Source organism: Oncorhynchus gorbuscha, linkage group LG03 (genome assembly GCF_021184085.1).
Source record: "Oncorhynchus gorbuscha isolate QuinsamMale2020 ecotype Even-year linkage group LG03, OgorEven_v1.0, whole genome shotgun sequence".
Lineage (NCBI taxonomy): Eukaryota > Metazoa > Chordata > Actinopteri > Salmoniformes > Salmonidae > Oncorhynchus > Oncorhynchus gorbuscha.
In genome coordinates this window covers 62,953,788-62,967,408 of record NC_060175.1, presented here as the reverse complement: position 1 = coordinate 62,967,408, position 13,621 = coordinate 62,953,788, and the positions used below count along the sequence as shown (strand labels likewise).

Below are 13,621 nucleotides of genomic sequence, written 5' to 3'. Positions count from 1 at the left end.
CAGCATAGCCAGATACTCCATACCTTAGTCTGTGGTTAAGCAGATATCAGATCTGTATACCAGATAATCTGTATACCAGACAATACCAGATATCATCATTCAACATTCTTCTATTACATTGGTCTCTCCAGATTTACTAGATCATTAACAAAAATGTAGAAGAAGCATAAATTGCATTCCTCACGCTTCTGCATCAGCCTGAGAATCTAGCCTCCGCTTCTCACAACTTGTTCAATGCAGAGGAGACGCAGAAGGTTCAAGTTTTTTGGAATAGAAAATAAAAAATAAATATAAAATCAAAGCCCCATCAACTCGGAGAAAAAAAAGATTACAAAAAAAAAATCTGCTTCAGTCTGTTTCCATGTTGACACAGTAAGTGGCTCTCTCCATCCCATCATGTTTGTGGGAAGTGACATTCGCAGGCTGTCCGAGGGGGGGGGGGTGTAAGGTGGGCTGACTAATCTTGTCTTGTCGGTGGTAGAACAGGAGGTAGGCAGCATTAGTCTGGAAGGGTAGAGGCAAGGGAGGGAAGATCATGAGGACATTGCGAGAAAACATTTTAAGAAGGAATTCTAAACTTTTCAGCAGCTAAACTTACCACAATTTGTTCCTCCCTTGCATACGTCACCTTGTTGTCATCGAAGTAATTCCATTGTCTTTGTTCCGGGCATAGCTGGTGTCTGTCGAGAGAGCAGAAAAATGTGTTTAACAAAATTGAAGACATATGACAAAGTATGACATACAAAATCAAAATCTCACAATGTCCATCTCGGAGTCCGCCGTAGTGGTTGGAAACTGCTATTAGATCATATCGGCTGGGTGGCTCTCCATTTGTACCAGTCTTCCTCAGCAGACAACCTGAGAAGTCGAAGTGTCTGCAATAAAGAGAAACTGGTTGGATGAAGATAGCACCTGTGAAAAAGTGTACTAATAACTCTGTAGTGGATTGAGTGGAGGTGTGGAAGAGTAATAGTCACACTGACATCCTTCCCACTTAAATGTAAATATGTACAGAATGTTTTATATTACAGTAAAAGAGAGACATGATATAACCAAACTGAGAGGAAAGTCAACGATGATATCCAACTTCTCCCTGGAGTACTTGGTGTAGAAGAAGCGTTTCAGGTGGATGATGAGAACCTCAGGCAGTGACCACAGGTCCAGTTTCTTAGTGGCCAGTTGGTGTTTCTTACATATTGGGCAGTACCTGCAGCAAACATATGCAACACAAGACAGAAGACAATTGCACACAAATCACAGCTACTTAACATAACGCATGAAACCCCCGAGATCTCACTGCCGATAGGTACTTATCACAGTAGGAGGCCGTTCCTTCTCTTACCAGAACAAAAGCAGTACCTGCTGCGTGCTGACCTGGTAGCAACCAATGTGTATTGAGTCTCAGAAGCATCGTAACGCTTGTCAGTGGCCAAAAAAATGACTTACAAATAACGTGAGCATAAATCCACGTTAGAAAGGAAAACAATTATTTTTTAAGAGAGCATTTTTCCGTACATTCACGGATGTGCCAGTCACACTTCATATGCAATGTAGGCTATGGGATGGTAGCTAGCTAAGTGCACAGACGCAAATGCACCCAACACTATATACTTCCCCAAAGCTAGCTAACCACTGAAGCTAGTATTGACATTATAATTAAATCAATGGATTACCTAGTTTCCACAAGTTAGTGCAGTGTCCTTAGCTAGCTAGTGAATATGCTAACATTAGCTAGCAAGCTCAACATTTGGCTATGGACAGGTCCAGGATGCAGCTTAGAGACTCATCAGCATGGTAGATCTTATAGAAGCGGTGGTTGAACACATCAGTCACAACCATCTGAAATAAGAGGCACAGTTCGGTATCACCTCAATATTTCATGAGATGAATGACAATAGCTTTTCCACAGCATGCTCTAGCACAGAGGCTTTAAAAAGTTGTCTCACTTGATTAACGGAGACGTTGGTCATTTCCGAGAGAGCGGAGCACAGGTCAAACACTTTTCCAGGTTTGGGTACAACCAAGCGATGCTGGTGGGAAAGAATACAAATAAACCAATACAAATGATTACCTATAAAAAGCATGATGTAGGGCCAACTATAGGAAGATTAATCTTGTACCTGAACAGGTTTGGCCACAGGATCCAGAGAAACGAAGAAGACCTCCATCACCCGGTCCTTGCTAACAGGCAGGGGCACACTGTGGTAGCAGAAGGGGTCAAAGGTGACCGACACTTTGCGGCACTCGGGGCAAACCAGGGTGGACTTGAACAGCCCGTGGAAGGTGTCAACAATCACAGAGTTGTTACGTCGCCGGTAGTTATGCCACGCTTCCTCTGCCACTTCCTGAAAGTTGTTAAAGGGTGAGTGTGAGGAAAAATGAAATGCAAATGTACCTTAGGTTTACTTCAGCTTGGAGAGCAATGGTGGTATTTTACAATTCTTCTCCGCATACTCTTTCTACTACAGGTTGTTACCTGGTCAGGCCTACCATCGGCATCCCTCAGCTCAATGTACTCCTTGTTCTTGACCCGGTTGTGATCCTCATGAAGCCCATCCAGCAGGAAGGAGAGCAGCTCCTGGGAGTCATGCTGCTGGTAGCCAAGAAACTGAGAGGCAAAGTGGCCAACCTTGGTCTGGTAATAATAAAAAATAAGGTTCTCTCAAGGTATGCATGGTCAATACTTAAGCATGACTGACTGACGAGCATTTTTAATCCATTATAAAATTCTGTACAGAGTTTCACACTTCACACAGATAACTACCTTGAAGAGCCGGGGAACTACAGAGTAGTGCCTCCCTGACCACATCTGTTTGATGACATCAGCATAGGCCTCTGCTATCTCCCCCTTCATGCCCAGAGGGTTGGTGAAGTTGAGCTCCTCCAGATAGGCACTCTGCAGGAGGTACTCAGTCAGTGGAGGGGTGTTACTGAGACACTGTACAAAGCAGGGAGAGAAACATAGGGTACTCATGAATGACAGTCCATACTAGTCCAGATCCCTCACATTCCTGCAGTCAGCATGCCAATTGCACCCCCCCCCAAAAACTTGAGACATCTGTGGCTTTGTGTTGTGTGACAAAACTGCACATTTTAGAGTGGACTTTTATTGTTCCTGTGTAATGATCATGCTGTTTCATCAGCTTCTTGATATGCCAAACCTGTCAGGTGGATTTATTATTTTCGCAAAGTAAATATACTCATAGCGATATAAACAAATTTGTGCACAAATTGAAAGAAATAAGCTTTTTGTGCATATGTCAAATTTCTGTGATCTATTATTTCAGCTCAAGAACCAACTTTATATGTTGCGTTTATATTTTTTCTCCATGGAGTGTTGGCCAAAATTCCTCCACAGCGACCCGAGAGACTGATAAACAACTACAGGAAGAGTTTGATTGGATACATTGCAGCGAAAGGTGGTACAACCAATTATTGAGTGTAAGGGTCATTGGGTGTTGCATAACTTTGTTTATGAAATAAAATAAGTATGTAATTGTTGTGTTACTTGTTCACTCAGGTTCCCTTTACTCCCTTTTCTACAGTCCCTGGTTCAAATCCAGGCTGTATCACATCCGGCCGTGATTGGGAGTCCCATAGGGCGCACACAATTGGCCCAGCATCGTCCGGGTTTGGCTGTGGTAGGCCGCCATTGTAAGTAAGAATTTGTTCTTAACTGACTTGCCTAGTTAAATTAAGAATAAATAAATAAATAATAATACAAAATCTATCATTAGGTTTTGGTTGAAGATCTGATAACATTCAATATCAAAAATATGCAAAAGTAGAGAAAATTAGAAAGGGGGCAAATACTTTCTCACAGCACTGTACCTGCAGGGCAGAGTTCATGAAACATGCGTTTCCTAGGTTGGTGAGGCCACATTTACATTTACATTTAAGTCATTTAGCAGACGCTCTTATCCAGAGCGACTTACAAATTGGTGCATTCACCTTATGAGATCCAGTGGAACAGTCACTTTACAATAGTGCAGGCCACAGACTCCTGGCAGACTCCTGGCTGGCCTACAATAACACAAAAGGTAATTTACAGTACTCTCTCCTTTGTAGTCACACATATGGGAATCACGTTTAGCACAAACATTACACTACATTAGCAACACTAATTTTGGTAGATAGAAAAAAAATATCAGTGTGTAGAGAATGTGTACTAAATTAAAAAGGAACCCCCACATGATCAGCGGTCTGGAGCTGCAAAATGCTAGGTAATCTTCATTCCTCATCTCCATGATCACCGTCTGCAATGCAGACAGGACATGTTACAACACAGCTGCCATTTAAACACACTATCACTGTATCTCAGGAAGCAGCAGAGGGATGCAAGAAGGTAGGTGTAGGGTGGGATGAGGGTCAGAGAGAGAGAGCAGACATACCATGCCAGAGCTTAGGCTGGAGTCGAGGACATTGACGTGAACGTTCCGCAGCCTCTCACAGTAGGTGTCTGAGCTCTTCATCCACAGCCGGGTCTCTGCTCCCTCGACCACATCAAACTGCTTCATCATCACCTTCTGAATCGTATCTGAAGGTGGTGGATCTACCCAGCAGTCAAGGTTGAGGTCTATCCTGTGGAAATCTTCCTGTGTCTCCATAGCAACATGGAAAATGTTGTGACCGCACATTTTAGCCGTGCAGATCACATCCGTAAGTAGAAACACATCGAAAAGGTGCAATAGTAGCTATGATGGGTGGGTGTGCAAACTATATGTGTGTGTGTGTATATATATATATATATCCACCACCTGAAATGGACGAAGCAATCACATTCAATTAACTGCCAAATACAAATGAAACACTTCAACGGCAGTTGTCTTTTCATAGACACAACATTGTCCATTGAATGAGGGTCTGTAGGACATACAACTACACTAGTCAGGTCCACGTTCACATAGTAGTTTGTAGACAGATGTGAATGTACAGTCAGTGCTACAGATGTTGTTTAAAAACCAACTGGATGTGTGAACAACGGGGCAACTCCAAAGGATTTTTGACAACAAATGCATTTTCACAATAAGCACTTGTCTCAAATACATTATTACAGTTGTTGGTTAGCTAGCTAAATAATTTTAGCCGTATTAGCATGAACTAAGTGAAAACAAGACACAACTAGCTGAAACAGGCCACCTACGAATCCCCATATGGAAGCTTCTTGTCATTGTTGCTTGCTATCTGACTGTTCAGAATCATAACAATGCACAGCCTTCTGCCACATTGATGCACATGCATAATTTTAATGATGTTGGGGGGGGGAGAAAATCTAAAAGGTTCCCAACATTATATTTGTGCTAGTTGGCTGTACCAAAACTATTTCCTTCAAAGCTTGTTCTCATATATAATATATATATAATATATATGTATACGTTTTGCGATTCAATACTATGATTTTATTGTGATTCCATCGTCAGAACATTTTATATATATATATATATATATATATATATATATATAAAATGTTCTGACGATGGAATCACAATAAAATCATAGTATTGAATCGCAAAACATATACAGTACCAGTCAAAAGTTTGGACACCTACTCATTCAATGGTTTTTCTTTATTTTTACAATTTTCTACATTGTAGAATAATAGTGAAGACAAACTATGAAATAACACATATGGAATCATGTAGTAACCCCCAAAAAAGTGTAAAATATTTTTGTTTTTGAGGTTCTTCAAAGTAGCCACCATTTGCCTTGATGACAGCTTTGCACACTCTTAGCATTCTCTCCACCAGCTTCACCTGGAATGCTTTTCCAACAATCTTGAAGGTGTTCCCACATATGCTGAGCAATTCTTGGCTGCTTTTCCTTCACTCTGCGGTCCAACTCATCCCAAACCATCTCAATTGGGTTGAGGTTGGATGATTGTGGAGGCCAGGTCATCTAATGCAGTACTCCATCACTCTCCTTCTTGGTTAAATAGGCCTTACACAGCCTGGAGGTGTGTTGGGTCATTGCCCTGTTGAAAAACAAATTATAGTGCCACTAAGCACAGACCAGATGGGATATCGCTTCAAAATGCTATGGGAGCCATACTGGTTAAGTGTGCCTTGAATTCTAAATAAATCACTGACAGTGTCACCAGCAAAGCACCCCACACCATCATACCTCCATGCTTCACAGTAGGAACCACATATACGGAGATCAGTTCCCACGTGTCTCACAAAGAAATGTCGGTTGGAACCAACAATCTCAAATTTGGACTCATCAGACCAAAAACACAGATTTCCACCAGTCTAATGTCCATTGTGTTTCTTGGCCCACGCATGTCTCTTATTACATGTTAATTGAAATGCATTCCAGGTGAGTACCTCACTAAGCTGGTTGAGAGAATGCCAAGAGTGTGCAACTTTGAAGAATATCAAATAGATTTTGATTTGTTGAACATTTTTTTTTTTGGTTACTACATGATTCCATATGTGCTATTTCGTAGTTTGTCTTCTATTATTTTACAATGTAGTAGAAATAAAGAAAAACACTTGATTCAGTAGGTGTGTCCAAACTTTTGACTGGTACTGTAGAACTGTGAGAATGGCAATACATATCGTATCTGCACCTAAGTATTGTGATAATATCGTATCTTAAGGTTCATGGCAATTCCCAACCCTAGTTGTCAGGCAATCAGTCTATGTGATATGACCATAGGGTATGCAAGTTATCTGCGTCTCTGTGAACTAAACATTGAATAATAAGTCTTCTGTTGTTACAGGTTATCTTTGTGATGTGACACTTACCCTCAAACAGCTCTGTGTTGTCGATCTGTCCAGGGAAATATGAGGAGTTCTGGTCTCCTGTCACCACATACTCCTTCCACTGCTCATACCATCGCCTTTCCACCCGGTACCTGAATGTGTTGGTTAAGAACAACTCAATTGGGGAGGCTTTATATGGCTTATATTTTGCATCCCTACAACACCTCAACATCACATTTCCCTAGGCTAGTATTTGATCAGTAACGTTTTCTACGATTGGGGTATTTGGTGAATTTACTGATACAATAATATAATGGCATAACCACAATTGCAACAATGGATCTTTTATTTGGGCAGCTAGGCTTTGGCAAATTACAGCCAAATTTCTAGTTTCCTTTTTAATTGAGTTTGTTAGGACAAAACTGTACATACATTGAATTTCATTCATTCCCACTTCAACTGACATCCTGAAATTTATAACCACAATGGTTAGATACGATATAATTTCCTAATCTGGGTGTGACACTAACAAAACGAAACTTTACTGGTAAAAACTAAAGTAGCAGCCAGCTAGCTAATTTGGTTTAGCGAGCTAACATTAGCTATGCAGTCAAAAATATTAGAACACACAATAAATACACACTTAAGGAAAAAAACTGAATACCAAAAATGTCAAGCTAAACCGAAAAGATTCCTGTCCTGTAGCTAGCGAACTCTGGCGGGCTAGCAAGCTGTCAGTGTAGCTAACGCTAGTTAATGTTAGCTTGCTTGTTAAAGCCAAAACTTTGACAAGATGTTCCCCAACTGGGACGTGATGTGAATCGTCATATCATTTGACAAGATGTCCCCCAACTGAAACGTGATGTTAACAGTTATATTAATATCAAAATGTAAGCTTTTCCAGAATAATATCCCTTAAACGATAACGCAGTGATCAAACGTCATTCGCCAAACATCAGCGCTGAGATCCTAGGCAAGAGGAATGACAACACTCCAGCCAATGTTTATTCTTTGAATTTGCCACTAAAAATTGTCCTTATCTATTGATAATGGTATTTATGCTGATTATGATATGTAATTAAGCAACGGCAAATACAGTCAAGGACTCATCGCTGTCATTTGTTGTTGTCGTGGTAGCTAGCTATAGTAACTACATCACTCAGTGTGGGTGTCAGTTCAGAGCAGAGGGCGGCAAGAGTCTCACCAAGTATCCCCTGCACAGAGTTCATGTTCCTGAAGCAGACTCGATTTATTTGCGTTGAGTCTCTAGCCCAGGAGATTCTGTAACCGCGGCTGAAGTAGTAGCAGCCATGATCACTCACAAATATCAGGATTCTGCAAGGAAACCACTGCAGTCAACTAACGTTACCGCATGTGATAGGGTAACCATATTGATGTAAAGCATTTTCCACTAGCTAGTTACAATAGTCACGAAGTTACAATTGGCAATATCATAAAAATGTATTACAACAAAACTTACTTATTGGTCTTAATTTAGGTTAGGCATAAGGCTAGCACTGTGGTTAAGGGATTTTATTAAGATAATTGTACAAAACAAATAGGCGGGGTTTATGACTTTGCAGCTGTGATATCTAGTAATAACCCCACCAAACAAGCACAAATATCTAAGTACTTCCGGGTCATGGGTTTTTGGAATCAGCGAAATGGAGGGGGCCATGGCTGGAAGGGTTCCAGCTTTATGTCTGTCAGATTGTTTTTTTTTTAATGTATATACAGAAATATCATCAAACATGAGAGGAATAGTCACATACAAACTTGCATACATACAAACTATTTACATTGCCAGGAATCCTAACAAACAAATCATATTCATTATTAATACAACAAGTTTTAATTGCCGTTTTTGTTTTTCATTTTAGTTAAAGTAGTGCCATATTGTTTAAATTCATTTATAAAGTGAAAAAATGTAGGTTTTGAATTAGACCATTTTCATTTGTGAATATGACATTTACATAGTATTATTAGCAGTTGAATTAAATATACTACATCTTTATCTATGTCAGAATTTCTGAAATAAATCATTATATCAAAACCATTCAATAGTACAACCGGTCCAATTTTTTTCAACAAAATTCTGTATGTCAACCCCAAAAAAGTATACTATAAATACAGGCAAAAAACAAATGCAAAATAGTCTCCTTTTCCATTCCATAGAAATCACATTTAAGTCAATATACAGATTGAATCTTTCCAAAACATGTTTCACAGGATAAATTATATGTAACAATTTAAATTAAACTTAATTTACCTTGTTACTGAAACAATATTTGTTAGCAATTTTCCATGCTTTCCCCCATTGTATATCACCATAGATATTTGACCAAAATAATCTTACTGGGGGAATTGTAGTATCACAAACAATATTCTTAATCTGTTTATTACTACATTTATCTTTGATGTTAATATTGCCAATTAATATATTTTCATGTAAATCTATGTTACTTACATCAACCACAAAGGCATTTAAAAGAGATACAACCCACTTGAAATTTCATCAAAAACAATTCCATATTCTTTCGGGGTTATTGGAATTTTAAATTTATCAAGAAATTAGATATCCATCCTCATTCAATAACTGACCAACCAAAATAATGTTATTCTCAAACCAGTTACGAAAATGTTTAAATCTTTGTTGTTCCATAAAAAGTATCTGTGAGGGGAAATGTGTGTTTATACGCTAACATCCAAGCTAACATTGCCTGCTTTTGGAATTTGGCCAACTTTACTGGGATTTTATCAACATCAAAATGACATTGAAGCAAAAATTCTTAACCACCAACCGAGTCAAATAAATACTTAGGGAAGACATTCCAAATGCTGTTCTGGTTCTTAACATACTTCAGAATCCAATTTATTTTAAAAGTATTACTTAGAGTAGTGAAATCTGAAACCTCAAGACCTTGTTCTTGGGTATTAGTAAGAATATATTTTTGTAGATAGTGAGGCTTGTTCCTCCAAATAAAATTATAAATAATCTTATCTAAGTCCTTTACAATTTTAGGGGATAATTCAAGTGATAACGTGACATACACCGATCTGGATAGCCCTTCAGCTTTGGACAATAAAACCCGACCGTATAACAAAATATCTCTCAGCAACCAGAGGTTCAATTTCTTCTTTATTTTCTCAATAATGGGGTTAAAGTTTAATTCAATGGGGTTAAAGTTTAATTCAATTCAAGTTTAATTTAATTCAATCCTTTGTTTTTCGGCCTTGCATAGATAAGTAACCGTATCTTTAATTGGGATACCATATACTTCCTGTAAAACACAATCCTTGAGTAGAAATAAGACTGATTTAGTGATATTAATTTTCAAACAGGAAACTAAGGAAAAATCTTCAATACAGTAAACTGCTTTAGAAACCTCGTTCCTGTTTCTTAAAAATATAGTGGTATCATCAGTTGACATAGTTTAAATTCATTTCCAAGTGCTGAAACACCTTGAAAATTCCCTTTCTTGATATGAAGAGCCATAATAAAAATAAAATGGACTAATTGGGCAGCCCTGCCTAATGCCACGGCAAATATAAAATATTTGATGTCCCGTGAGCTAATTTTACAGAGCTAATACAATCACTATATAATGTTTGGACTGCTTTAAAAATGTAAAGTCACCAAACCCCCAAAAAACGTATTACTTTGAACATAAACTCATGTTCTACAGTGTTAAAAGCTTTATAAAAATCAACAAACATAAGAAAACTATCATCAAGGATGAGGTCATTATAGTCAATCTTTGGTACTTCATGTAAACATAATCTTATCTCAGTTCTTATGTCTCCAAATATCTAGATCACCTCAAATTAGACATGTATTCCTTATCTCACAAACATAATTGCTATCCTTAGGAGGCCATCTATCTAGATTATCATGTAATACCATTATTAAAATCTCCACCCCATATTACTTTGGCCAATGGAAATTTAGACATCATTTTACTTATTTTCCTCTCAAAGTCTCTAAATAAAATACAGTTACTTGACTTGTTATTGGAAGCATAAGTATTTACAACAATGAATTGAATGTGGTTGACATCTACCAATAGTATAGCATCTCCCTGTATTATCTGCTTCATGACTCAATATATGACCCTTAAGGTTGCCTTTTAAAATAGTGACACCTGCTGACCGATTTAGTACCAAATATCATTCCCCATTGACACTTCCAAAACGCAGTATCTGTGGAACACGGATGAGTTTCTTGAATTAAATAAAAGTCGGCACTCTTACACGTACAATATAAAAATAAAGATTTCATTTTCAAAATAGGATTCCCCTGGCAATTAATAGAAAAAAAAACAGAAATGGACATGTACTATCACAGTGACTATATGAAGAATATTAAACTTGTATACATTCACATGAATCGGGTTCTCACAAAAAGAAGGGTTCTTACTAGTTCCAAATAAAAACAGTCCTTTGCAACATGCAAGTGGTTGACCTAAATCAAATATACAGTGGGGCAAAAAAGTATTTAGTCAGCCACCAATTGTGCAAGTTCTCCCACTTAAAAAGATGAGAGAGGCCTGTAATTTTCATCATAGGTACACTTCAACCACCGTGTCTCCAGTGCGCCTCCACAGCCCGGTACGTTCTGTGCCAACTCCCCACTCTTGCCGTGCGAAGGTTGTCATCTGTCCAGGACACGTTGTGCCAGCTTTACGCTCCAGACCTCCAGTGCGCCTCCACGGCCCAGTACGTCCTGTGCTGGTTCTACGCACCGTGTCTCCAGTGTGCCTCCATAGCCCGGTACATCCTGTGCCAGCTCCCCGCACTTGCCGTGCAAAGGTTGTCATCTGTCCAGGACATTTTGTGCCAGACCTCCAGTGTGTCTCCACGGCCCAGTACGTCCTGTGCCGGTTCTACGCACCGTGTCTCCAGTGCGCCTCCACAGCCCAGTGCGTCCTGTGCCAGCTCCCCGCACTTGCCGTGCGAAGATTGTCATCTGTCCAGGATACTTTGTGACAGCTCTAAACTCCAGACTTCCTGTGCATCTCCCCAGCCCGGTACGTCCTGTGCCGGCTCCACTCTCCAGGCCAGCTGTGCGTCTCCCCAGCCCAGTACATCATGTGCCGGTTCCACGCTCCCGGCCTCCAGTGTGTCTCTCCAGCCTGGTACACCCTGTGCCAGCTCCACTCACCAGGCCTCCAGCGACGGTTCACAGTCCGAAGCCTCCAGCGACGGTTCACATTCCGGAGCCTCCAGCGACGGTTCACAGTCCGGAGCCTCCAGCGACGGTTCACAGTCCGGAGCCTCCAGCGACTGTTCACAGTCCGGTGACTCCAGCGACGGTTCACAGTCCGGCGACTCCAGCGACGATCCACAGTCCGGCGACTCCAGCGACGGTTCACAGTCCGGAGACTCCAGCGACGGTTCCTCCGGCGACGATATCCGGGCCGGAGCTTCTGGCGATGATCCCCGCACCAGAGTCGCCACCGAGGCCAGATGCCCACCCGGACCCTCCCCTATAAAGTCAGGTTTTGCGGCCAGAGTCCGCACCTTTTGGGGGGGGGGTACTGTCACGCCCTGACCTTAGACATCCTTTATTCTCTATTTCGGTTAGGTCGGGGTGTGACTAGGGTGGGCATTCTAGTTTCTTTTTTTCTAGGTTGGCTTGGTATGGTTCCCAATCAGAGGCAGCTGTCTATCGTTGTGTCTGATTGGGGATCATATTTAGGCAGCTTTTCCCACCTGTTTGTTGTGAGATCTTGTTTGTGTATAGTTGCCTTGAGCACTGCATAGCTTCACATTCGTTTTGTTCTTTATTGTGTTTTGCCGGTCCACGTAATAAAGATGATGAACCCAAACCAACCTGCATTTTGGTCCGATTCTTACAACAATGCTCGTGACACATACACACTTAATACATGAGCGAAGGTTCCTAGCGGACTAACACAACAATGGCGGCTTCTTACACAACAAAATGAAGGGGGGAAGCGAGAGGAAAAGGCACTTATCGTTGATTCATTTTTTTAAACTATTCTCACAGTAATCATATACTTTGCACACGAACCAACGCCCGTTTGGGGAATCATGAATGTATTAATGTTACGTTATGCCTTCATTCGCCATTTCTCTGTCGGAACCAGCCCTCCTTAGGAAGGTTGTTGTCCTTTCAGTGGCAATCTTGTATGGCTCTAATTGTCCGAGAGGGGTCTCCCCTTTCCTGTCTTCTACTATTGTTCACTATGGAAGATGCTCCTTGGAAAGGCTAGCCAGCCGTGTCGACGGATCCCATTGGTGATGAGCATAGTAGGATACAGTGATTTTATTAGAGTAGTAGGATGTTCCCACTTAAATGCGCTTTTCTAGATATTTGATTTTGAACAGCTAATCAGCCATACCAGTGATTGTCTGAAAGGTGAGCTTCTCGCCTCTTCCTTGTGTTGATATTCAAAGTTCAAAAGCTCTCTGGATGTGAGCTGCAGCTCTACATGCCTCTCTGGTCTGGGAGAATAGCTTATTTTCTTCACCTCGTGTTGAGGTTCAAAGTTCCAACCATTTTGAACCATGTTTTCTGGTCTAATGTTAATTTCTGTTACCAATTTCCTGTTATGCATTCTCTCGAAATGGTGGATCCCTCAGTCTGACCTCACTTGGGGCATGGCTATTACTATACACAGTTTATAGGAGAGATTCTCTTATGGCTCCTAAAATCCCATTCCGATCTTAACAAAAATAATTTCATATTGATCATATTTAATATACCCCGCTCCTCCGCTCTCTCCACTGGCTTCCAGTTGAAGCTCGCATCCGCTACAAGACCATGGTGCTTGCCTACGGAGCTGTGAGGGGAACGGCACCTCAGTACCTCCAGGCTCTGATCAGGCCCTACACCCAAATAAGGGCACTGCGTTCATCCACCTCTGGCCTGCTCGTCTCCCTACCACTGAGGA

General features: G+C 40.7%; 1 pseudogene; it reads right to left on the bottom strand.

Annotated features, from left to right (window-relative positions):
* Nucleotides 1-348: 348 nt before the first annotated feature.
* LOC124017360 lies at nucleotides 349-12,543 on the bottom strand (annotated as a pseudogene).
* Nucleotides 12,544-13,621: the final 1,078 nt, after the last annotated feature.